The following is a 19668-nucleotide window of genomic DNA, read 5'->3' as shown; positions in this document are numbered from 1 at the left end:
ACACATTGTGAAGTGATTCTCCAAAATTAATGATTTCTGCATCTCTGAATCATTTATCTTTACATGTCTTTTATCCTTACATGAAATTTCCACTTCTTCCAACATGTTGAGTTTTTTTTTGTTTTTTTTTGGGGGGGGGTCCGGTCGTGGGGCCTGAACTCTGGGCCTGGGCACTGTCCCTCAGCTCTTCAGCTCAAGGCTAGCGCTCTACCCCTTGAGCCACAGCGCCACGTCCGGCTTTTTTCTTTTTGCTTATGTGGTGCTGAGGAATCAAACCCAGGGCCTCAGGCATGCAAGGCAAGCACTCTACCACTGAGCCACCTTCCCAGTCCCAACATGGTGAGTTTTTTAAACATTCATTTGGATAGCATTTAATGTAACTCTCACAACCAGCAGTTTCTTTATGCAACTAGCTATCAACTTACTTGAGGAAGACAGAGATGGGGGTTTTGACCTTAAGGATGAAATAGGTATTTGAGGTGCATTGTACCATCTCATGATACTTTATAGTCGTTTTATTAAGATGTAATTCACGTACTATGAAATTCAGTCTTCTTAAACGTGCAACCTAGTATGTTATGAACCATTAATTCCTGAGTCCTCCATTACCCCCAAAGAAACTTTGTACCCACTGCAGTCACTCTCCATTTCCCCCTCCCATTTATGCCCACCAATCCAGTCTCTGGCACCAATACACTTTCTGTCTCTATGGGTTTGCCCAATCAAGATATTTCATATAAATAGAATCATACAACATGTGGCTCTTTGAATCTGGCTTCTCCTACTCAGCATAATGATTTCAAGGTTTGCCCATGTTATAGCATGTATTTTTTTTCTTTTTATGGAAAATAGTATTTCATTTATTTTTGTTAGAGGGGGGGTAGAGGAGATTAAACTCAGGCCTCAAGCTTGTTAGGCAAGCACTCTCCCTGTTGAGCCATGCTCCCAGTCCAGTTTATATCTTCTCTTGGTGAAAACAGTTTATTGTATGAATATACAATATTTTTACCCATTCATTAGATGATGGACATTTAGGTTATTTCTACTTTTGGGCTATTCTTAATGGAGTTTGCCATGATTCTTTTAATTGAGGTAAAATTCATGTAACACCAACATTTTGATTAACTCAGTTTTAATTACGTTATCCATAGTTTTATAAACAATTAACCATTTTAAAGTGTACAGTTCAGTGGCATTTTGTGCACTTACAATGTTCTTTAATCCCTTTCTCTACTTTCAAAACTTTAGAAAAAATTGCAGCAATATCTCATTTCCAGACAGAAAGTCATTGCTTTCTGTCTCCATGGATTCCTCTTTTGGAGGGGTTATGTAAAGAAAGCCATATCTTCTATGACCTTTTCTGTCTGGTTTCTTTCATTTAGCTTAATGTTTTTGAAGTTGATTGTCATAGTGTGTATCAGTATTTTGTTCCTTTTTATAATTCATCACTATCCCTCTGTATGTAGGTGTCACAATTATCTGCCCATGGTCAGGTATGTTGTTTAGAGTCTTTGGCTTCATCACCATCCTGGTTGATATCACTGTCACCTAGATTTTTGCAATAACATTGTAACTGACCCATCTCTCCTCTCCTCTACTTTTCTTACAGCAGCTTGAAGGTGATTCAATGGCCCTAAGAATAGTCTAAGACGTTCAGGAAGTGCCATCCTTGAGTGAAAAAGCCAAGTCAGAGAGAGAAAGACCCTGAGCTCAAATCCCAGTTATTGATGCCCTCCCAAAATAAGTTCACATTATTAATATGAAGCCTAAGTAGCTCCATTGGTGTTTACATTTCCCAACACCTTCTCTGCAGCTAACTGACACCTGCCAGCGTGTACTACTCCTGGTTTTCAGAACCACCTGGCTTTCTTTCTCTTCAGGGCAGGTGTACAAGTTGTGCCTAGTGCCATGAGTCTTCTCTGTGAAATTCTAAGTGAAATTCCTGCTTATCCCCAAGGTTTTATTTTTTTATTTTTATTTATTTATTTATTTTTGGGTCCGGTCATGGGGCCTGAACTCTGGGCCTGGGCGCTGTCCCTCAGCTCTTCAGCTCAAGGCTAGCGCTCTACCACTTGAGCCACAGCGCCACTTCCGGCTTTTTTCTTTTTTCTTATGTGGTGCTAAGGAATCGAACCCAGGGCCTCATGCATGCAAGGCAAGCGCTCTACCACTGAGCCACCTTCCCAGCTCCCAAGGTTTTATTTTAAACATCATATAAATCATACTATTCTTTTGGACACTTTTACATAATTGTAATTTATTTTCCTACTAGATTGTAATTCCATAGAGGCAAGGTCCAAGTATTATGCCCTTCAGCCTTGCCAAAGCATGGCATATCGTACATGTCCATCAATAGTGTTGTAGACCTGGGGTATGGGCAGAATTACCAAAATGTCATTAAAAATTTTATTTTTATTTTATTTATTCTTTGGGGGGGGTCCGGTCCTGGGGCCTGAACTCTGGGCCTGGGCGCTGTCCCTCAGCTCTTCAGCTCAAGGCTAGCGCTCTACCACTTGAGCCACAGCGCCACTTCCAGCTTTTTTCTTTTTATTTATGTGGTGCTGAGGAATCGAACCAGGGCCTTGGGCATGCAAGGCAAGTGCTCTACCACTGAGCCACCTTCCCAGCCCTAAAAATTTTAAATCACATAAGCTGAAAATACACTAAAACTGACACACATATATAGTTATAGTCTCATTGTTAATACCCTCCTTCCCTAATAGTAAAACTCAGGCCTTCTAAACAACAATGAAATTTAAACTTCTTTGAACATAATTCTTTGCTCATGATTTCAAAAACCAACTGAAAAATCCTAGCCACGTGCTAGTGGCTCATGCCTGAAATCCTAGCTACTCAAGAGGCTGAGATCTGAGGATGATGGTTCAAAGCCAGCCTGGGCAGGAAAGTTCATGAGACTCTTATCTCCAATAAACCACTCAGAAAAAAAAAAAAAAAAACCAGAAGTGGCACTATGGCTCAAGTGGTAGAGTGCTAAAATGCTCAGTGACAGTACCTAGGCCCTGAGTTCAAGCCTCAGGACCAGTGGCGGGTGGGTGGGGGTGGAACCTAAGCAGGGCTGGGAAGATGGCTCAGTGGTAGAGTGCTTACCTTGCATGCATGAGGTCCTGGGGTTCAATTCCTCAGCACCACATAAGCAGAAAAAGCTGGAAGTGGTGCTGTGGCTCAAATAGTAGAGTGCTAGCCTTGAGCTGAAGAGCTGAGGGACAGCACCCAGGCCCAGAGTACAGGCCCCACCACCGGACCACCCCCTCTAAGCAAATCGTAATAGAATTACGATGCAAAATACAATCTTTCTGATGCCAGTGATGATTCTCACCTTTGAGAAAAGCTCAAAAGAAACACTTTCTAAAGACATATTTGTACAAGAAAAAATACATAAAAACTTTCTTTCTAATCTTTTTCATGTAGAATTAAATGGCCTTTGTTTTTCAAGATTTTTACCTAATCCCTTTATTCACTTCTCAAAGGACAGATCCACAGATGAGATTACAGATCTCTGTCATGAAATTAGTTTCATATACTTGCCAAAGAGACTTTAATCACTACCTGGGGGAAGATGAATAACCTGAGCCAGCTTCCCTAGAGTAGGAACTGAAGATCAGAAGGGGAAAACAGAGTATTTGGTAGAATAAAGCCTCTTAGTTTGCATGCATGTGCGAACTGTGTTTGTGATCAGTCCCTTCAAGTTAAGACTGAGACCTTGACCTGGTGTGTAGATGTTGACCTGGTGTGTATTATATCTTAAATGCTATATTATTACTTTGTAGGTTACTTCTAAAAAATTATGTTATACATTTTTCAGTTGGGGCCACATTACAAACCCCACTGGTATAAAGTTAGAAATAATTTTAAGGTACTTTAATTTATGAAAAGGATAGTCATTGGTTATATCCAAGTGTTGGGCTGGAGTAATGAAGACAAAATAGACTGATTCTGGCTGTATTACTTATTAGCTATGGCTTTGAACAGTTATCTAGCATCAGAGTCTGTTTTTATACATAAAATGGACTGCTGCAAGAATTGTTGAGATTATATGTGGAGACAAATAAAATGCCAAACAAAACCAGATTAATGTAATGGCTTTTGTGATTCTAGTAAGTCATGATTTCAGAATGTGCTAATTGCAGCTGCAGAGGAAGAATAACCCCATACATTCTTAGTTGGAATAGACTTATCATAAAAAAAAGATTGAGGAAAAACATCAAGTTTAACATGTATATTTCACATATACATGGGACAGAGGAATGGCTGAGAAGTGACTTTGAATGCCAGCTTACATCGATCTTCAACAAAGAGTAGCAAATTTTAGAGAAAATTCAAGAAAAGGACTCTTAAGTCTTTGGAGGAGAAAGCCACTGGAGGGGGCAAGGGAGGTGAGGCAAACACATGGATAAAGGCTACTTAAGAAAACATATTAATAGATACCTCACATACCATCTCCAGACCAGTCCAGGCCTCAAGGTTTCTTTGCTGAATAACCTTTGTTCTCTCCAGTAGAAGGGAAAGAACCATACCTCTTGTCTTTTCAAATTTATACTCTGCTGCTTGTTGGAAAATCCAGGGACAGCAAAAAGATATCTTGAATGCTCTTGCTGCTGCTTGTCTTCAGTTCATAATCCCTCATATTTTGGGGTGGCACATTCTGGTCTTCACAAAGGCAAGGCAAAACACTGAAGTTTGTATTATTATAAATAAATAGTAACTAGGAAAAAAGCCTTAAGAATCCAAATGGATGTTGTCTTTAGATTGTACTTTATTCTGGATTGTCAGCTATCCAAGACCTTATTTAAATGGACAAAAGTAAACCACCAATTAAAACACTGTGAATAGAAATACACATACTGAATATGAAAATTGCTGACACAAACTAAGTAAACTATATTCTGTCCACATTAATGACAGTCAGAATTATGCTATAGAGTTCTCCTTAGATTATGCTTTTCTAAACACACACAATATATACCACAAAAATTATCTGCTCTTACCAACAGAAAAACCATGAAATATTACAGACCAGAACAAGTGATCTTTTAGTTGTGAAATTCATGGATTTCAGAGCTGTTTCTTGAGTTATATTACTAGTATAATATATTTTAATAAGCTGTTGACTCAAGAAACTTCCTACAAAAAAGTAAATAATCACAGTTTGATAAAAGATGTATAAAATAACTATAAAAACTTCCTACATATATTTTACAAGCCAACACTAGACAAAAACCTATATTTAAAATTTTTGCAAAACTGAGTCTGCACAATTAAGTTCATTAAACGTAGCATTGTCCTTCACTGAGAATTTTTCTTCTCAACAAATGTGCACACTAAATTCCTAAGGAAAGTTCAAGTGCCTTACTGACCAATAATAATTCTTCATACAAAAGGCTTGAGCATAAAGCTACCAGCACAACTATGTTTATTGCAGCATTATTTACCATAGCTAAGATATGGAACCAACCCAGATGCCCCTCAGTAGATGAATGGATCAAGAAAATGTGGTATATACACACAATGGAATTCTATGCCTCCATCAGAAAGAATGACATTGCCCTATTTGTTAGGAAATGGAAAGACTTGGAAAAAACTATATTAAGTGAAGTAAGCCAGGCCCAAAGAAACATAGGTCCCATGGTTTCCCTTATTTGCAATAACTAGTATATGTCTGAGTCAAGCAGAAAAGGTCAGATAAGTTGATGTTAGGGAAATGAACCCTAAGATCTGTATTCAAATGTTTTTTCTTTCATGCAATTGTTTCTAACATATTTATAAGATTATTTCTTTGTTGCTTTGTATGTCCCTCCCCCATGGTATAACCCCTGCTTTCACTGTATTTGATGTTGGTATAATTTGTGGAGGGGAAGGGAAAAAACAAATCGTTTAAATAGGGTTACAGGTTGACCCATTGCAACAATGAGATGTGTAAGTCATTATGTTGAAAAACGAACTTTATAACTTTGGGGAGAGGAGGAGGGGGGACAGAGGAGGATTGGGGGGGGCGGAGAGAGGATGAGAAGGGATGGGAAGAGGAAACAAAGGAGGCTACAATGCTTGATAAGAAATGTACTCATTATCTTGCCCATGTAATTGTAACCCCTCTGTTCAGTATTTTCACAATTATAAAAAAAAAGGCTTGAGCAATACAGAAGCACTAAATATAAATAAGCTTCATTTTATCTTATTCACAAGGTCTGACATCTAAGTCCAGATTATCTAATACAGCTTACATATACTTAAACACTTAAAAATCCTTTAAGGAGTTGGGAAGGTGGCTCAGTGATAGAGTGCTTGCCTTGTATGCATGAGGCCCTGGGTTCGATTCCTCAGCACTTCATGAGAAGAAAAAACCGGATGTGGTGCTGTGGCTTAAGTGGTAGAGCGCTAGCCTTGAGCTGAAGAGCTGAGGGACAGTGCCCAGACCCAGAGTTCAGGCCCCATGACTGGCAAAAAAAAAAAAAAATTCTTTTAACCATGGATCAATTTACTATTAAAGTTAAAATGGGAACACATTTGAAGTTTGTAGTCTAGTTTAATACAAGTTGCCAAGGCAACCACGTAACAATTTGGTAAATAATGTTGAAATATATATCCCTCCCAATCCCAACTATATCCCTCACTGAATCTCCAGGATGTCTGAGCTTTATTTCTTATTCACCTTTTCCAAACATCTCTAATTCATGGACTACCATTGATTTTTATAATTTCCCTAGGAATGTGAAGCTATAGAGAACTGCTTCAGAACTTGAATAAATTTTATGAATCTCCACAAGTGTAAAGATCACTGAAACATTTACCAAATTAAGTGAATACTATTTATTACATTTCAAGTAAGAGTTTCCTTCCAAAGTCACCAAAACTATTCTTTAATATTCAACAAAAAAAATTGTAGGAATTTGTAGGGTCTTTTTCTTTAATGTCGGGGTGGTATTGTCTTCTTTGGATGTATGGCTGTTGAAAGCTGAGTTATACAAAAGAAATCTTTGGAGAACAGAGGCTTTTCTTTACATATTTATTCCCAGAGCCTGCCCTTCATCTCATTTTGGCTCTCCAGATTGATCCAATTTTAGCGCTTCCTGGAGAGAGCTAGGCCTAATCAGCAACATCAGGAAGAGATGGGACAAAGAAAAATGAGAAAATACAGACCTTCTCATGGCTCTCAAAGCAGTGAATGCATTCTAAGTTATCAGGCAACGTAAAACCCAATTTTACTTTTAATTTTTTTTTTAACCTGGATGGACAGGAACAAGAGCCATTCAATGAGGCCTTCATCTATTCAATAGGTACAGGCCCCTTTTGAGACCAACACCGTGGGCCAGAACCTCGCTTTGTTCCCATCCTATAGAGTTGTAGGCAGGCAGCAGTTCCCCTGCACAAGGTCCGAGATACGGTGAGTCAAAGAGAGATATCTAGGCATGCGAAATCACCTAACACTACTTCCTGTGAGGATTTTTTTCCTTTGACTTATGAAAAGCTATCCAGTTAAAGCAATCACTGCCAACTCCCCAGAGATAATACTTCAACCTCCCCCCCTCCACAACCCCCAAATGAAACGTGGGCAAGTCCCCCCGGACTGCCAAAACGAAGGAATCAGTCCTTGAAAAGAGCATTACCGACTGCATATGATGCCTCCTCCCTCGAAGGCCTTAACATTTTACACACCAGCTGCCTATCAGACCCCTACTTGGTGGAAATCTGGACGCCCGTGGGATCAGGAGTCCCCACATCCACGCCCTACTTCCTCTTCTTCTTCAGGGATGGGGGCTCCTGAACCACGGGAGGGCGGGGCAGCTTGAGATACACTTTGACCGAGTCGTAGATGAACCACTGCAGGGCAGTGAGGGTCCCGATCATGATGATGCGGGCGAACAGGCCCTTCCACACGCCCACCGGGCCAAGTCTCCGGAGCACGTCCAACGCCGTGCTGCCCTTCTCCTTGTTCAGCACCGACACCACCGAGTCGGCTGGGTGGGACACCACGGCGCAGAAGATGCCCGCGATGTAGCCGGCCACGAAGGTGATGCCCAGCTGCTCGGCCTTGGTGCACTGGCTCTGCGGCTTGGGTACCACGTACTTGTAGAGGGCCTCGATGGTGCGCTCGAAGCAGGCGAACTTCATCATGGTGTAGGGGATCTGCCGCATCCACAGCGGCGACACGCCCTTGTAGAAGGCCCACAGCCCCTCCTCGCCGTACATCTTGGGCGCCGCCTCCCGCAGGGTGCTGGCAAAGCCCGGCTGCGTCTGCACGCGCACCTTCACCGCCTCCATGGGCGCCAGGGCCACGTCGGCGAAGAACTCGGCGGTGGCGGAGGCGGCCAGGTACAAGCCGGTCCTCCACTTGTAGGCCCGCTCCTCGCCCAGGAGCCGCGCGTACTGTATCTTGAAGACCTCGTAGAAGCCGAACTTGAAGAAGCCCTGCATGGAGTACCCGAAGAGGGTGGGGGCCCAGCCGCGGGCCAGGCCCCGCAGCCCGTCCTCGCGCACCGCCACGTTGAAGCCGCTGATAATGCCCTTGTATTTGACGGGGTCCACCTGCATGCGACACTTGACCAGGTCTAGGGGCACGATGGCCGTGTGCGTCAGCCCGCAGCTCAGCATCCCGCCCAGGCCGCACAGCAGCAGGTACTCCGGGGAGCCAAACTTGACGCTGTACTCTTCGGGGGACACGGCCGCCCACGGCTGGCCCCGGCTGCCCCGACCCGCGCCTCCTGCCTGCGGGGCCCGGCCACCGCGGGCGTCACATGTGGCCACCCGATCCAGGCACATACTTCCTTCAGGAGGCCTCCCTCTCGTCCAGCCGAGCGAGGCGTCGGGAGCGTCCCCCACGAGCCCGCCGGCCCAACCGTCCTGGCGAAGGAACACTTGCGCCTGCGCACTCGGGCTAGCTGGGACCGTGTAGCCAATCCCGGGAGGAACAGACAGAGTCAACCCGAGGCAGGTCCCTCTAGGACCGCCTCTTCCTCTTCCTACCAGGACCGCCCCTACCCTCTAGGACCGCCCCTTCCGCTAGGGACGACCTTTCCCGCTCGCTAGGATAGCTGCTTTTCGCCAGCCCTCTAGACCCGATGGTCAGCCCTCCCAGTTCGCGCCTAGAGCAATGGGTAGAGCTTTATATAACCAAGTGGCTTTTGTCCAGCTTGGTTGCCTCAGACTCCAAAAGGATGCTATTAAGCCAACAAATATAAACAGGAGTAGACATGGGAATGTGAGTGAATAGGTGCGGTGGTAAGGGGATGTAGGGGCGCATGCATCTTTATCTTCCTGCATAGGACTTTCTGGAGGCCTCAACTGTGCCTCCATGGCAACAGGAATCTGGCAGACCCACCCACTCTGTGCTTTCTGATAGAGATGACATCTACCCCAACACCTATCTATACTCCTCTAAATTGGGGAGGATGTGAATGCTGGTTATTTTCACCTCTTAGCTTTCATTGAACTCTGAATCCTTGCCGTGATTTTTGAACACAAAGTGAATGTGAGACCTCTCTGTCTCTTGTGGAGCTTGCACTGTTGTGAGTATGGAAAACGAGAACTAAGTGCCTCCAGCTGTAAGTCAATAACATGAAATCATTCATCATTCACACTGTAGAATTCAGGGTCTAGCAAAAACAAAACAAAACAAAAGACATATTCCTGCTTACTTCTAAACAAAAGGGTTTAAAAAAAAATCAGTATTGCAATTTGAATAAAGTTCTAGATGGGTCCAAGTAATTCTGCCTGGTGAGGTTTGGTAGACTTCCCAGAGGAGATGACAGTGTAGATGAATTCTGTAGTATAAGAAGGAGGATGGAAAGGTAATTCCATGTGAAAGGAAGGGAAACATAAATGAGTAACTTACTAAGGAGAGGTAAACAATTCAGCATGGTGGGAACCAGCAGTTCAATCTGGAAAAATGAAATTGGGTCACATTAGAGAAGGCCTTAATGTCTTGCTTAGGACTTTAACTTTTCTCTTTTAGAGCAGGCAGAACTGTAATTAACAGACCACCTACCTCAGCATCACCTGGAGTGTTAAAAAATCTCAGCTCACACTCTAGACCTCTGACCAAGGCTCTCTGAGGGTAGGGGTCTATGATTTTAACTAGATCCTAGGTGGATTTATCACTAAACATCACCAAAGCTTGAAAAACCCATGGTATGTGGATGAATGGGAGGTCAAGGATTTTTTTAAAAGGTTTTGTGGTCTAGAATTCAGAACCAGTATTCTGATCTGAATGTGTATACAACTGTGAAGATTTAGTAAACTGTACACTTGAGATGATTAAAGCACATTGCACACTTTATGTGAACCATAATTTAAAAAAAAAAAACACCTTGGCTGGCATTAAATACTAACTGAATACTATGGGATTCTGGCTGGAGAGAGCACAGAGGAGTCAGATACATGAACTGGGTTTCTCAGTGTCTCCTGATCTTCTCTCTCCTCTCCTTTCCCCTCCCATAAGAACAATAGCATATTTAAAGGGAAAAAAAACTTGCTGATTAAGACTTAGCAGTTTATGTTCCTGGGAATACTGGCGGACTTGGAATAGTGCATGGTGTATGAATTTCAGACACCACAGGCTACTTCAGACACCAAGGGCTAGTGCAAGGCCTCCCATACTTCTGACTTACTGGCTATGAATCAGGGGTTCCCACAGTTCTTTCTTCACTGGGGACTAAGGCCAAATACTATTATAGAAGATGTTCCTGTCATATCACTGAGAAAATCACAAAGTTCTTAGGGACCATGCTAGGACCTAGAATAAAGGCCAAATATACATATCTTACTATACCACCACATCACAGCCACACACTGATAAAATGGAAGACGTAAGTTCTGAGTTCTACTTGTTTTCCTAGCTGTGTGGCCTTAGATATTTTAGCCTTTTTCTGAGCTTTTTCCCCCTTCACCAAACCTGAAACTTGAGTTGATAGTAACAATCTTTTAAGGCTGTTTTAAAGTGCACAGAAGTGTGAGACAATATGCCTAAAGCACTGGGTTCAAGGTCCTGCATGCTAACTCACACTTCAAGCAGCCCTCCCATCACTCTCCTGGCACTTTCTAGTCCCTCTCCAACTTCACAACCTTGCTCCTTGCCCTCCACTAGAGTGGATAATTCAGTTAAGTACATTCCTACTGACTGATGATTCAGTTATGAAGAAATCATAACTGGCATAGATGTGAACTTCTTTGACCATGCCCCAGGATATGTCAAAGCATAAAAGAAGCAAGGCAGTGATTGCTGTCCTGTAGCTCAGCAGCCTGTGCACTGGGAGGGACAGGACAGCAAAGCAGCTTGTCTCCTCTGCCACAAGGACTTCTTCCACCTGGTGCTTGTTCAGGTGCCTTCTGGCTAGTGACCCACTCTTCCTGGTTTCCTCCGAACATTCCCAGTTTTAGTGTCCCTGAAACCCCTTAGTCCTAGCAAATTAGGGTAGTTATTATCATTGTTCTATAAGTCTGAGCTATGCTCAGGGCCTCTAGCCTCCGGCAATGTGCTTCAGTATAAAGAGCACTTTATAATGGCTCTGAAGCCATCCATCCCCCAAGTCCAAATCCTGGACTAATTGCTATGTGTGGCAAGGAAATTTGGAAAGACATATCTAACACTCTTGAACCTCAGTTTATTATCTACAAAAATATATCCCATTCTTCCCTGAATTTGTAATGAACTTCATATCATTCAACTAAACAATTTCATAATGCTTGCAATACATAGGACTTCTTTTCTTCCTGACCTCTGAGTCATTATCCATTGAAGTACCATACCTCTAAAATTGCTAGAGCCTGGAGTGGCAGGGAAGGGAGGTAGCCGCTGGGCAGCAGGGGGCACTGCGGCCACTCCTCTACTTTCCCAGAACATACAGTTCCCCTCCCCCCATCCTCACACCAAAGTCATAAAGCTTCAGTAGTCAACTGATGAAAAATGGCCATACTTTAAAGCCACACTTTATTTTCACTTATCTAGATGTCTCCCACATGCTTGCAATAATGTTAAGTGTGTATCTGGACCATTTTCCATCTTGAACATTTAATTTATAATCCTCTAAGGGGGTTATGAGGGTGGGGAGGGGGTGTCAAGTGTTTATTCTTAGAATTATTCAACTCCAATCAACTAATTATTCTAATGAATTGTATACTTTTTTTTTTTGCTTTTTTTCTTGACCAGATTGAAAACAATGATAGGCATTCAACTGAGATTTATTTGTAAAACTCTGACAGATTGTGAATCTTGGAGTTCCTTAAACTGTCTCCTAAAATAAATATTTCTGACTTATCTGGGCAGTTAAAGAGGAAAAAGCAACAATTCTTGAACTGATTAAGTTAACCCATGTTTAAAGAAAATATTGTGGGAGGTAATAACTTCTACATGTTCAGAAGAAAACTGTACATAACACATCTTTGTACTCTTTTCATTTAAGGAAATATTTGTACAAACTAACTAGCATTCCTAGTGATAGTACTTATTTACCTGGGGTGGGTTCTAGGAAGAAACAGGTTACTAATCAAATACTTTTAAAAGTTAACTTTCCAGCCAGAGCACAGTGGCTCATGCCTGTAATTCTAGCTACTCAGTAGGCTCAGATCTGAAAATTGTGGTTCAAAGCCAGCCTGAGCAGGAAAGTCCATGATACTTGTCTCACCAATTAAACACCAAAAATCTGGAAGTAGAGCTATGGCTCATGTGGTAAAATTTAGCCTTGAGCAAAAAAGCTCAGGAACAGGGTCCTGAGTTCAAGCCCCGACAACAGTGTACATGTGTGTGGGCACATGCATGCGAGCACACACACACACACACACACACACACACACACACACACAGACTTTTCAGAGTTGTAAACAATAGTATGTGTCCCAAGGGCTCCATTTCTCAACACAAACACAATCAACCTGCGCCCATTGTCTGGGCATTTATTTAGAAAACTGCTGGATCGCAGGCAAATTGGGCCACCCTGTGTCACGCTGTGATACTTCTTTTTTTTTGTTGCAAGTTTGCATATTATTTTACTGGTAATTTGTACTTCATAAGATAAATATAAAAATATTATTATAGGGCTGGGAATATGGCTTAGTGGTAGAGTGTTTGGCTCACATGCATGAAGCCCTGGGTTTGATTCCTCAGTACCACATAAACAGAAAAAGCCAGAAGTGGTGCTGTGGCTCAAGTGGTAGAGTACTAGCCTTGAGCACAAGAAGTTCAGGGACAGTGCTCAGGCCCAGAGTTCAAGGCCCAGTTTTATATTATTATAAAAATAACATCAGTATATTAGAGGTTTCAAATGCAAGCTAGAGAGTTATTAGATTCTTCTAGTTGGCATATTCTAAATAGGTAAACATTTTCAGTTCTAAGACATGAGGCCATATTTTCTTCCATTAGGAAGGCCCTATATAGCAAAAAGCAGAGCTTCACACTAGAGAAGGTGCTCCAATCTGACGAGGGATGGCTGAGACAGTGGTGCCATCCTCAGGAAGATGCAGCATCCTGACTCTGAGCTATTGTTTAGAACCTGGTCTTTGCAAGTGAGAGGAGGAGCAAGCAGACAAATCTATGCGGGGTTGCCCAGTAGAAAGAAAATGCAAGTTTTAGATATAATTTCAAATTTTCTGGAGGCCACATTAAGACAGTTTTTAAAAGGCACATAAAAATGTTACATAATTCAATATTTTAAAACATTATTTCACCATGAAATCTATGCAAAATATTTAAGATATTTTGCTTTTTTTTTTTTTTTCATGTTGTAGCTTTGGAATCTGGTATGTTTTTATCCTGTCAGCACATCTGAATTTGCACTGGCCACACAGTGTTCACAAGCTACAAAGGGTGATAGCTACAGCATTCTACAGTTGGGTTTAATCTGTGCTAGGAGAGCCCTAGAGCCACATAAAAGCTTGTGCAGATGAATGCATGCTGTGTGATGGGAGGGGACCTTGGGTGAGTCAGAGGTACTACTTCCTCCTCATTCCCTCCCCAGCTCCCTCCCTTCTGTGATTTCATGTAATACATGTTAACTAGCTGCCCAGGTACCTGTGCTGTAGTGGGCACTCAAATGCATCATCTCAGCTCTGCAAGAATTAGAGATCTAGCTTCAGATTTCAAGTGAGTGAAAGAGCTACATGAAGGCACTATAGAGGAGGGTGAGGAGGAGGACACTGGGAGGGGACTCACACGTGCTTCTGTACTTCCTGGGTAGCTTGGGTAGGACTTTTCTTAATGCTAAGCTGCAGTGTTATTCTTTGTCCAATAGACATAATGGAAATGCTTTTCTTCTAGATGATGGTGGGTCGTTTGAATGAGAACAGGCCTGCAAAGCTATTATCATTTGTTAAATATTATCATTGCCAAGTAACAGAAACAAGGGATACTTCAGTATTTGCACACATCATTGTAAGGTATTACTACTGTGACTTAGGATCAAAGAAGTTAAGCAACAACGTATGTAACAGCTAACAACTAATGATTGGGTTTTTACCCAGTATGCTTGTCATTAGAGTAGTATTTCTTGCCATTTGTTTTCTATTCAATGTGGACTGAATTTGCCCTCTGAAACATAAAATAGAAAGGACTCTTGAGAGATAAATTCCTGGTGTATGCTTGTCATTCTCCCCGCCCCATCCCACCCCATTCCCCCCTCCCCGCCCCTTTTGCAAGTACTCTACCACCTGGTCATATTTTGTAACCTTCTTTTTTTTCTCCCAAATAGGATCTCCTGTTTTTGCCCAATACTGGACTCAGATCCCAATCCTCCTAGCTAAATTCTTCTACATAGTTGAGTTACATTTATGGATTGAAATGAGGCTTTCCTTCCTTTTAGGTCTGCTGACTCAAATTGCAATCTTCCCTATCTCCTCCCTAGTAGCTAGAATTACAGATGTGAACCACTGTGCTGCAGCCTTACTTGTTCCCACAGGAGCAGAATTTAGGGGAAAATCTCTTTTTATTTTTTTGGGTATAGCTCAGTAGAGGTAAGGCTTTTCCTTTGAGGGAAGAGAAATGCTAAGGCAGGCTTTAAGCATCCTCCCCTCTACCTTATGAAATCTTCAGTAGTTTTCATTGTTCACAGGAGAGAAGCTGAAAAGGAAGATATTGGGGTATAGCTGCTGGCGAAAGATGTTATAGTGTGCTAGTAGTAAGGAAACATCCTATTGAGTGCAGTACTTTACCCATACACTTCATAATGCAAGGCTCTGTTCACTGAAGGTGGATTAAACTGTACCAGTGGCAGTTTAAGAAGAGGCGTTAGCTCGGTGCTGGTGGCTTTCACCTGTAATCCTAGCTACTCAGGAGGCTGAGATCTGAGGATCGTGGTTCAAAGCCAGCTTGGGCAGGAAAGTCTGTGAGACTCTTATCTCCAATTAACCACCAGAAAACTGGAAGTGGTGCTCTGGCACAAGTGGTACAGTGCTATCCTTGGGCTGAAAAGCTCAGGGACAGCACCCAGGCACAGCGTTCAAGGCCCCCCATGACTGACAGAAAAAAAAAAGGCATTAGGAAACCTAGGACTCTGACAGAAAGGGGGCACTATCTAAAGTGGGGAGTCACACATGTTTACCAAGTTACTGTCCTCTGTCCTCAGTCACAGCAGAGATTCCTCAGCAGCCATCGGAGGTTCCATCCAGCAGATACTGTGATGGCAAAAAGAATGATTCTGGACTCACAAGAATGGTCATGAGCCGGGTGCCGGTGGCTCATGCCTGTAATCCTAGCTACTCAGGAGGCTGAGATGTGAGGATCGTGGTTCAAAGCCAGCTGAGGCAGGAAAGTCTGTGAGATTCTTATCTCCAATGAACCACTAGAAAACTGGAAGTGGCACTGTAGCTCAAGTGATAGAGTGCTCGCCTTGAGCTGAAGAGCTGAGGGACAGCACTCAGGCCCAGAGTTCAAGCCTCATGACTGACCAAAAAAACAAAACAACAAAAAAAGAATGGCCATGAGAGGCAAGAGGTACTTCACAGGAAAGACCTAGTGAATTCCTGAGCTTCCTTAATCCTCTGCTTCCTTCCTTCCTTCTTCTTTCTTTCTTTCTTTTTCTTTCCTCTCTTCTTTCCTTCTTTTTCATTCTTCTCTTTCCATCCCTCCCTCTTCCTCTCCCTCCCTTCTTTCTCTCTCCCTCCCTCGCTCTCTCTTTTCTTTTCTTCCTCCCTCCCTCCCTTCCTTCCTTCTCTCCCTTCCTTCCTTTCTCTCTTTCTTTCTCTCTCTCTTTCTTTCTTTCTTTCTTCCTTCCTTCTTTTTCTCTTTCTTTCTTTCTTTCTTTCTTTCTTTCTTTCTTTCTTTCTTTCTTTCTTTCTTTCTTTCTTTCTTTTTCTTTCTTTCTCTTTCATCTTTCTTTTTCTTGCCAGTTCTGGGGCTTGAATTCAGGGCCTGGGAGCTGCTCCTAACTTTTTTCCCTTTCAAGCTGGTGTTCTACCACTTGAGCCACAGCTCCACTTCTGGCTTTTTGCTGGTTAATATGAGATAAAATTTTCATGGACTTTCCTGCCAGGGCTGGCTTTGAACTTTGATCCTCAGATCTCAGCCTCCTGAGTAGTAGGATTATAGACATTGAGCTAGTTCCCAGCTAGTCTTATGCTTTTAATTGGTAAGAGAATACATGTTAGCTTGGCAGGTTATCAGGATGTAGCAAGGGTCAGGCACACAAGAACAGATACATACCCTGTCTTTGGACAGGATCAGCATGTAATGTCACAAGCTCAGAATCCTGTGTCTTTGCCACTTTCTGCTTAAACACTGGATAGCATACATAAGCTGCAAACACAAGCCAACAGTTTTTTACTAGCAACAGGCTTTCTCCATACATGCCATCCAATCATACTTTCTGCACCCAATCATAGCCCCCAAGGGTCTAGGGTCCTCACAAGCTATTACTGAAAGAATCCATCCCAACCATCCCAGAAGACCACGCAGACACAGTCACATCGAGAGAAGGAGCTTTATAAGGACGTTTACTAGAGGGGTCATGTCCCTCACAGGACAAGGAGCAATATGGCGCCTGTCCCCATACAGGTGGTTCCTTGTAACACTGGGGCTGGAGAGGGAGGTGCTCTGCATAGGCAGCTAGGTCTGGGAGGAGGGTGGGAATGCCGACCAATCCCAGGAGAGTTCTAGGACAGGGAGGAATTCAGGTTGGGTGGAGGGCATTCTGCTGTTGCAGCTGGGGATTACAAGTTGCTGAAGGAAATGTAGTGGGAGGAGCTGAGGACCTGATATGGAGGGAATGCTAACAGTTACTAACTATTGCCTGGAGGGTGCAGAAACAGCTGTCCTAGGCTTCAAGTGTGGGGGAAAAGCATTCACTGAACACTCTGCTCCCACTTTTTGCTTTCCAGTCTATGTTTATACCATGCCACTGTCTTTTTAAGTAACCGTTTAGGGAAATGTGTGCATATATTTCTTTTGAAAAGCAGCAACCTCTGAAATAATCAACCATCCACCTAAATAAAACTATCAATTTGCCTGCATTTCCAAGAGTAAAATAAATAACATGCTGTTGAAATACAAATTGAGACTTTGGGGAGAAGAAAGAAATAAACTAGTCTTGTTTTTCTTCTTCTCCTTAGATTTGTTAATATATAAACTCTGGAGTTTCTGCATTTTTATGACGTGACTACTGATTAAAAAGATAAATGTTTGTGTATTAATGTCTTTAAAGCACTACACAAATTCTTAACACCTTGGGATATTTTCCCTCTAATGCTATTAAGGGAATATGGTAACATTTTGTATTTAAACAAGGTTAAAACATATTCATTCAAATGGTTTGCTTTATATGGAATTTTTCTTAAGTCATTGATGAGAAAATGAAGACATTTGGGTGGTCAAGCATGAAATGTAAATGACTATTTTTATTTTTAAGGCATTATTATCCAATATTACTGTTCAAATTTAAATCTGTTAATGCTAAATGATCATATTTTCCAATACGGTGGAACAATGTAGCTATGATCCCAGTCTTCTGACTGCAGATAAGAAAATGAGCTTGCCTGTCCTTAACCTAAAGGACAGTTTTTTTTTAAATTCCAAGTATAAAATTAATATAGAAGGAGAAAAGCAAAGACAAACCTAGACTTGCTTAAATGGATGTAAAGCTACCAGTGAAATTCCTTAAGGGCCAAATATATAAGGAACATATTTCTGACCTTCTGTTAAGATCAGGGGATGACAAATAGTACAGTACTTGCCTAGCAAGAATGACTCCCTGAGTTCAAATACCAGTACCATAAAAAAAAAAAATACTGATTAGCTAGGTGTGGTGGCTCATACCTGTAATCCTAACTACTTGAGAGGCTGAGAATGGGAGAAATGAAGTTCTGGTCAGCACATGAAAAAAAAGAGAGAGAAAACCATTTAGCAAGAACCCATCTCACCCAATAAGCCAAGCATGTTGGTGTATAGAGGAGGCCTTAGATAGGATTGTGCTTAGAGACATGTCCCAAGCAAAAACTCAAGAACCCATCTGAAATATAACTAAAATAAAAAAGAGCTGGGGCATGGCTCAAGTGGTAGAACATCTGCCTAGGATATTCAAACCCCAGCCACTTTTGCTTCAGATTATTTTTTAGATAGGGTCATCCATTATGGCTTGCATGTAACTGGGATGACAGATACCTACTACCAGCTGTACCCAGTTAATTGAGTATGAGTGTGAGGTTCATTAAGTTTCTTCCAGGGCTGGCTTTAAGCCTTGGTCCCCCTCCTCTCTGCCTCCAGAGCAACTGGGAATACAGGAATAAGTTACCGCTCCTGGCCAGGAATATAAATTTCTTAAAAGGGGATCTATAAACCTCTTTTCAGCCCTCTAGGGTTTAGTAAGCCTGAGAGTGGCAACCTTTTCCTTTTTCTAGGGAGCTGGTGGGAAACATAAAGTAGACTTCACTCAGAGACTCAGGAAAATCAAGGAGGATTTTCCCAGTCTGTGGCTACTACCATCTTATCAGTAGAGATTTCAAAGAAAGGCAGTGAAAAATACACATTTAGCTAAGCATGAACCATACCTCCTTAAATATAACTGATCTACAATATACTTTCAGCTTAAGTACTAGTACTTAAGGATACTAGTACCCTCTTTGTGACACTTCAGAGTGTCACAAATTCCTGCCAAAAAAGAATACGAATAATTTTATGTCCTTAGGTACAATATGAAGTCTGTGCTAACTTTTCCCAGGATTTAAGTTGCTTTATAGCAAGGGTAGAGAATATCCAGACAACAAATGCAAAATCATCTGTTCTAGGTCTGTCAGGGCAACTGTAGGCAGGATTTGAAATTCAATAAATAAGGTATCTAGGTGCCAGTAGCTCATGCCTATAATCCTAGCTACTCATAAGGCTGAAATCAGAGCATTGCAGTTCAAAGCCATCCCAGGCAGGAAAGTCTGTGAGACTCTTATATCCAATAAACTAATCTGAAAAAGTCAGAAGTGGCACTGTGGCTCAAGTGGTACAGCATTAGCTTTGAGCACAAAGATTCAGGGATAGCACCCATGCCCAGAGTCCAAGGCTTAGGATTAGAAAAAAAAAACTCACAGTGAGGAAATCGTAATAAAAACAACATCAATTTTAAGAGACAAGTAAGGAATATCCACTATGGGATACATAGAACACATACATGACAGAATAGACACATATGCTTAATGAGCTGCCAAGCCCTCTGCCTGTATTGCAACAACTTGGAGATCAGTGTC

At 42.1% G+C, this 19668-nt stretch overlaps 1 pseudogene; it reads right to left on the bottom strand.

The window, feature by feature from the left end:
• Positions 1-6001: 6001 nt before the first annotated feature.
• LOC138803325 (solute carrier family 25 member 3 pseudogene) lies at positions 6002-8899 on the bottom strand (annotated as a pseudogene).
• Positions 8900-19668: the final 10769 nt, after the last annotated feature.

This window comes from Dipodomys merriami, unplaced genomic scaffold (assembly GCF_024711535.1).
Source record: "Dipodomys merriami isolate MVZ:Mamm:240054 unplaced genomic scaffold, mDipMer1.0.p SCAF_34, whole genome shotgun sequence".
NCBI lineage: Eukaryota > Metazoa > Chordata > Mammalia > Rodentia > Heteromyidae > Dipodomys > Dipodomys merriami.
This window is presented reverse-complemented; position numbering and strand designations above follow the sequence as displayed.